The 5,453-nt window shown below is 48.3% G+C and overlaps 1 pseudogene; it reads left to right on the top strand.

Annotated features, from left to right (window-relative positions):
* The window catches only part of LOC139025259 (glutamate receptor-interacting protein 2-like), a 99,315-nt pseudogene that overhangs the window by 44,536 nt on the left and 49,326 nt on the right, over positions 1-5,453 (top strand).

Below are 5,453 nucleotides of genomic sequence, written 5' to 3'. Positions count from 1 at the left end.
TCCCAGAGACTCGTGTAGTGTGTGGTGTAGTGTGTGTGTGTTTGTGTGTAGTGTGTAGTGTGTGTCCGTGCTGTGCCGTGTAGTGTGTGTGTAGTGTGTGTGTGTGTTTGTGTAGTGTGTAGTGTGTCCGTGCGTCCGTGCGTCCGCTGTGGTGTGTGTGTGTGTGGTGTGTCCGTGCGTCCGTGTGTGTGTTGTGTAGTGTGTCCGTGCGTCCGTGTGTGTGTGTGTAGTGTGTCCGTGCGTCCGTGCGTCCCGTGTGTGTAGTGTGTAGTGTGTCCGTGTCCGTTGTGTGTGGGTATGTGTGTGTTCCGTGCGTCCGTGCGTCCGTGTGTGTAGTGTAGTGTGTCCGTGCGTCCGTGTGTTGTAGTGTGTCTGTGCGTCCGTGTGTGTAGTGTGTAGTGTGTCCGTGTGTGTGTAGGTGTGTGTGTGTAGTGTGTAGTGTGTCCGTGCGTCCGTGTGTGTGTGTGTAGTGTGGTGTTGTAGTGTGTAGTGTGTCCGTGCGTCCGTGTGGTGTTGACCAGATCTAAACGCTGTTTAGTGATGTTGAGAGGTCGCAAAGCTTGGATTAGAAAAAGGGGGAAGATGAGAAAGAGAGAGGGGGAGAGAGAGAGGGGGGAGAAAGTGAAGGAGTGAGAGAAACTGGGGTAGAGAGAGAGAGGAAGACAGAGATAGAAAGAGAAACGGGTAGAGAGAGAGGAAGACAGAGATAGAAAGAGAGAGGGGGAGAGAGAGAGAGGAAGACAGAGATAGAAAGAGAAGAGGGGTGAGAGAGAGAGGAAGACAGAGATAGAAAGAGAAATGGTAGAGAGAGAGAGGAAGACAGAGATAGAAAGAGAGAGGGGGAGAGAGAGAGAGGAAGACAGAGATAGAAAGAGAGAGGGGGAGAGAGAGAGAGGAAGACAGAGATAGAAAAGAAATGGGTAGAGAGAGAGGAAACAGAGATAGAAAGAGAGAGGGGGAGAGAGAGAGAGAAAAGACAGAGATAGAAAGGAGGAGGGGGGAGAGAGAGAGGAAGACAGAGATAGAAGAGAGGGGGGAGAGAGAGAGAGGAAGACGAGAGAGAAAGAGAGAGGGGAGGAGAATAGAAAGAGAGAGAAAAGATTCCATTCATGTCATTACACCTCTCTTAACGTTCCTCCCAAGTTTCCTCCATCTTTTCCTCCTCGTTTTCTCTCTCGTTTCCTCTCTTTTTCTCCCAAGTTTCCTTCTTCATTTCCTCCCTCTTTTCCTCTCTCCTTCCTCCTCATCCCCCCACCCCTCCCTCGCTGTGACTTCACAGCTCCAACTTTGTGATTGCTCCCTCACCTACGTGGATTAAATGGTCGTGTGTAGTCTCTGATTTAACATAATTAAAAGCTCATCTGTGCTCAGTCCTTTAAAGAGGAATCCACGGTGAGGAACACGCCACTGTCCACCGGACCACGGCCCGCTGTTATTGTTTTTGTTTGTTTTTGTTTTGTTGAACAAGTGGAGGAGAGGAGCGTGCTGTTAAAAATCAAATCAAATCAATCAAATGTATTGGTCACATACACATGGTTAGCAGATGTTAATACGAGTGTAGCGGAATGCTTGTGCTTCTAGTTCCGACAATGCAGTAATAACCAACGAGTAATCTAACCTAACAATTCCACAACTACTACCTTATACACACAAGTGTAAAGGGATAAAGAATATTGTACATAAAGATATATGAATGAGTGATGGTACAGAACGGCATAGGCAAGATGCAGTAGATGGTATAGTGTACAGTCTATACATATGAGATGAGTAATGTAGGGTATATAAACATAAAGTGGGCATAGTTTAAAGTGGCTAGTGATACATGTATTACATAAAGATGGCAAGATGCAGTAGATGATATAGATACAGTATATACATATACATATGAGATGAGTAATGTAGGATATGTAACATTATATTAAGTGGCATTGTTAAAGTGGCCAGTGATAACATTTTTACATAATTCCATCAATTCCCATTATTAAAGTGGCTGGAGTTGAGTCAGTATTTGGCAGCGGCCCACTAAATGTTAGTGGTGGCTGTTTAACAGTCTGATGGCCTTGAGATAGAAGCTGTTTTTCAGTCTCTCGGTCCCCCTTGGATGCACCTGTACTGACCTCGCATTTCTGGATGATAGCGGGGTGAACAGGCAGTGGCTCGGGTGGTTGTTGTCCTTGATGATCTTTATGGCCTTCCTGTGACATCTGGTGGTGTAGGTGTCCTGGAGGGCAGGTAGTTTGCCCCCGGTGATGCGTTGTGCAGACCTCACTACCCTCTGGAGAGCCTTACGGTTGTGGGCGTAGCAGTTGCCGTACCAGGCGGTGATACAGCCCGACAGGATGCTCTCGATTGTGCATCTGTAGAAGTTTGTGAGTGCTTTTGGTGACAAGCCGAATTTCTCAGCCTCCTGAGGTTGAAGAGGCGCTGCTGCGCCTTCTTCACATGCTGTTTGTGTGGGTGGACCAATTCAGTTTTGTCCGTGATGTGTACACCGGGAACTTAAAACTTTCCCACCTTCTCCACTACTGTCCGTCGATGTGGATAGGGGGGTGCTCCCTCTGCTGTTTCCTGAAGTCACAAATCATCTCCTTTTGTTTTGTTGACGTTGAGTGTGAGGTTATTTTCCTGACACACACACTCCGAGGGCCCTCACCTCCTCCCTGTAGGCGTCTCGTCGTGTTGGTAATCAGCCTACCACTGTAGTGTCGTCCGCAAACTTGATGATTGAGTTGGAGGCGTGCATGGCCACGCAGTCGTGGTGAACAGGGAGTAACAGGAGAGGGCTCAGAACGCACTTGTGGGGCCCCGGTGTTGAGGATCATGGGGTGGAGATGTTGTTACCTACCCTCACCACCTGGGGGCGGCCCGTCAGGAAGTCCAGGACCCAGTTGCACACGGGCGGGGTCGAGACCCAGGGTCTCGAGCTTGATGACGAGTTTGGAGGTACTATGGTGTTAAATGCTGAGCTGTAGTCGATGAACAGCATTCTCACATAGGTATTCCTCTTGTCCAGATGGGTTTGGGCAGTGTGCAGTGTGGTTACGATTGCGTCGTCTGTGGACCTATTGGGTCGGTAAGCAAATGGGAGTGGGTCTAGGGTGTCAGGTAGGGTGAGGGTGATATGGTCCTTGACTAGTCTCTCAAAGCACTTCATGATGAACGGAAGTGAGTGCTACGGGGCGGTAGTCGTTTAGCTCAGTTACCTTAGCTTTCTTGGGAACAGGAACAATGGTGGCCCTCTTGAAGCATGTGGGAACAGCAGACTGAGATAGGATTGATTGAATATGTCCTTAAACACACCAGCCAGCTGGTCTGCGCATGCTCTAAGGACGCGGTGGGAAAGCCGTCTGGGCCTGCAGCCTTGCGAGGGTTAACACGTTTAAATGTTTTTACTCACCTCGGCTGCAGTGAAGGAGAGCCCGCAGGTTTTGGTAGCGGGCCGTGTCAGTGGCACTGTATTGTCCTCAAAAGCGAGCAAAAAAGTAATTTAGTCTGTCTGGGAGCAAGACATCCTGGTCCGCGACGGGCTGGTTTTCTTTTTGTAATTCGGTGATTGACTGTAGACCCTGCCACAATACCTCTGTGTCTGAACTGTTGAATTGCTACTCTACTTTGTCTCTATACTGGGACTTAGCTTGTTTGATTGCCTTGCGGAGGGAATAGCTACACTGTTTGTATTCGGTCATGTTTCCGGTCACCTTGCCCTGGTTAAAAAGCAGTGGTTCGCGCTTTCAGTTCACGCGAATGCTGCCATCAATCCACGGTTTCTGGTTTGGGATGTTTTAATCGTTGCTGTGGGAACGACAGCGTCAATGCACTTTCTAATGAACTCGCTCACCGAATCAGCGTATTCGTCAATGTTGTTGTGTGACGCAATGCGGAACATATCCCATCCACGTGATCGAAAGTCTTGAAGCGTGGAATCAGATTGGTCGGACCCAGCCCGTAAGGTTTTACCAGCCCTGGTAGCACAATCGATATGCTGATAGAATTTAGGGAGTTTTGTTTTTAGATTAGCCTTGTTAAAATCCCCAGCTACGATGAATGCAGCCTCAGGGTGTGTGGTTTCCAGTTTACAAAGAGTCAGATAAAGTTCGTTCAGGGCCATCGATGTGTCTGCTTGGGGGGGGATATATACGGCTGTGATTATAATCGAAGAGAATTCCCTTGGTAGATAATGCGGTCGACATTTGATTGTGAGGAACTCTAGATCAGGTGAGCAGAATGACTTGAGTTCTGTATGTTGTTATGATCACACCACGTCTCGTTAATCATAAGGCATACACCCGCGCCCCTCTTCTTACCAGAAAGATGTTTGTTTCTGTCGGTGCGATGCGTGAAGAAACCAGCTGGCTGCACCGACTCCGTTAGCGTCTCTYGAGTWAGCCATGTTTCCGTGAAGCAAAGAACGTTGCAGTCTCTGATATCTCTCTGGAAAGCTACCCTTGCTCGGATTTCATCAACCTTGTTGTCAAGAGACTGGACATTGGCGAGTAGTATGCTAGGGAGTGGAGCGCGATGTGGCCGTCTCCGAAGCCTGACCAGGAGACCGCTACGTTTGCCCCTTTTTCGGTGTCGCTTAGGGTCGCCGGCTGGGATCAGATCCATTGTATTGGGTGGAAGGCAAAACACTGGATCCGTTTCGGGAAAGTCATATTCCTGGTTRGAACGATGGTGAGTTGACGTTGCTCTTATATTCAGTAGTTCCTCCCGACTGTATGTAGTGAAACCTAAGATTACCTGGGGTACCAATGTAAGGAATACACATAAAAAAACAAAATACTGCATATTTTCCTAGGAATGCGAAGCGAGGCGGCCATCTCGGTCGGCGCCGGAAGTATGATGGGGAGAGTTCAAGGGGAGAAATGGTGTAATGTCTCAAACAGACGTGGCTGTTTTCAGCATTCCCGCTTTAAGCATTATGACTCAGACTGTAGAGGATTTATCAAGACATTACGGACGCTACACAAAGCATTTAGAACATACAGTCTGTTTGAAATTGGACTCTTAGTTCCCCATGCCTCCTGTCAGTGGCTATTTTATCAATAAAGTCATGACATTGACATCAGGTACTGTAGTCTACACACACAGACAAATGAATAAAGCAATAGCACATGCCAAGTGTATTGCAGTGTACTTTTTAGCCTAGTGGTTAAGAGTGTTGGGGCCAGTAACCGAAACAATGCCGGAGCTAGCTGCTGTGTGCTGTTGTGCTTTGTGTGTGTGTGTGTGTGTGTGGTGTGTGTGTTGTGTGTGTGTGTGTGTGTGGTGTGTGTGTTGTGTTGTGTGTGCTGTCGTGCTGTGTGGTGTGTGTGTGTGTGGTGTGTGTTGTGTGGTGTGTGTGTGGTGTGTGTGTGTGTGTGTGTGTGTAGTGGGTGGGTGCCTGAAACACAATGCCCTGAGCTGACGAACTAAATGAAAGTCCCTGCCTGCTGCCATAGGATCTCCTCTCC

Source organism: Salvelinus sp. IW2-2015, unplaced genomic scaffold, assembly GCF_002910315.2.
Source record: "Salvelinus sp. IW2-2015 unplaced genomic scaffold, ASM291031v2 Un_scaffold2433, whole genome shotgun sequence".
Classification (NCBI taxonomy): domain Eukaryota; kingdom Metazoa; phylum Chordata; class Actinopteri; order Salmoniformes; family Salmonidae; genus Salvelinus; species Salvelinus sp. IW2-2015.
The sequence above is the reverse complement of the archived record's forward strand: the minus strand, read 5'-3'. Positions and strand labels throughout refer to the sequence as shown.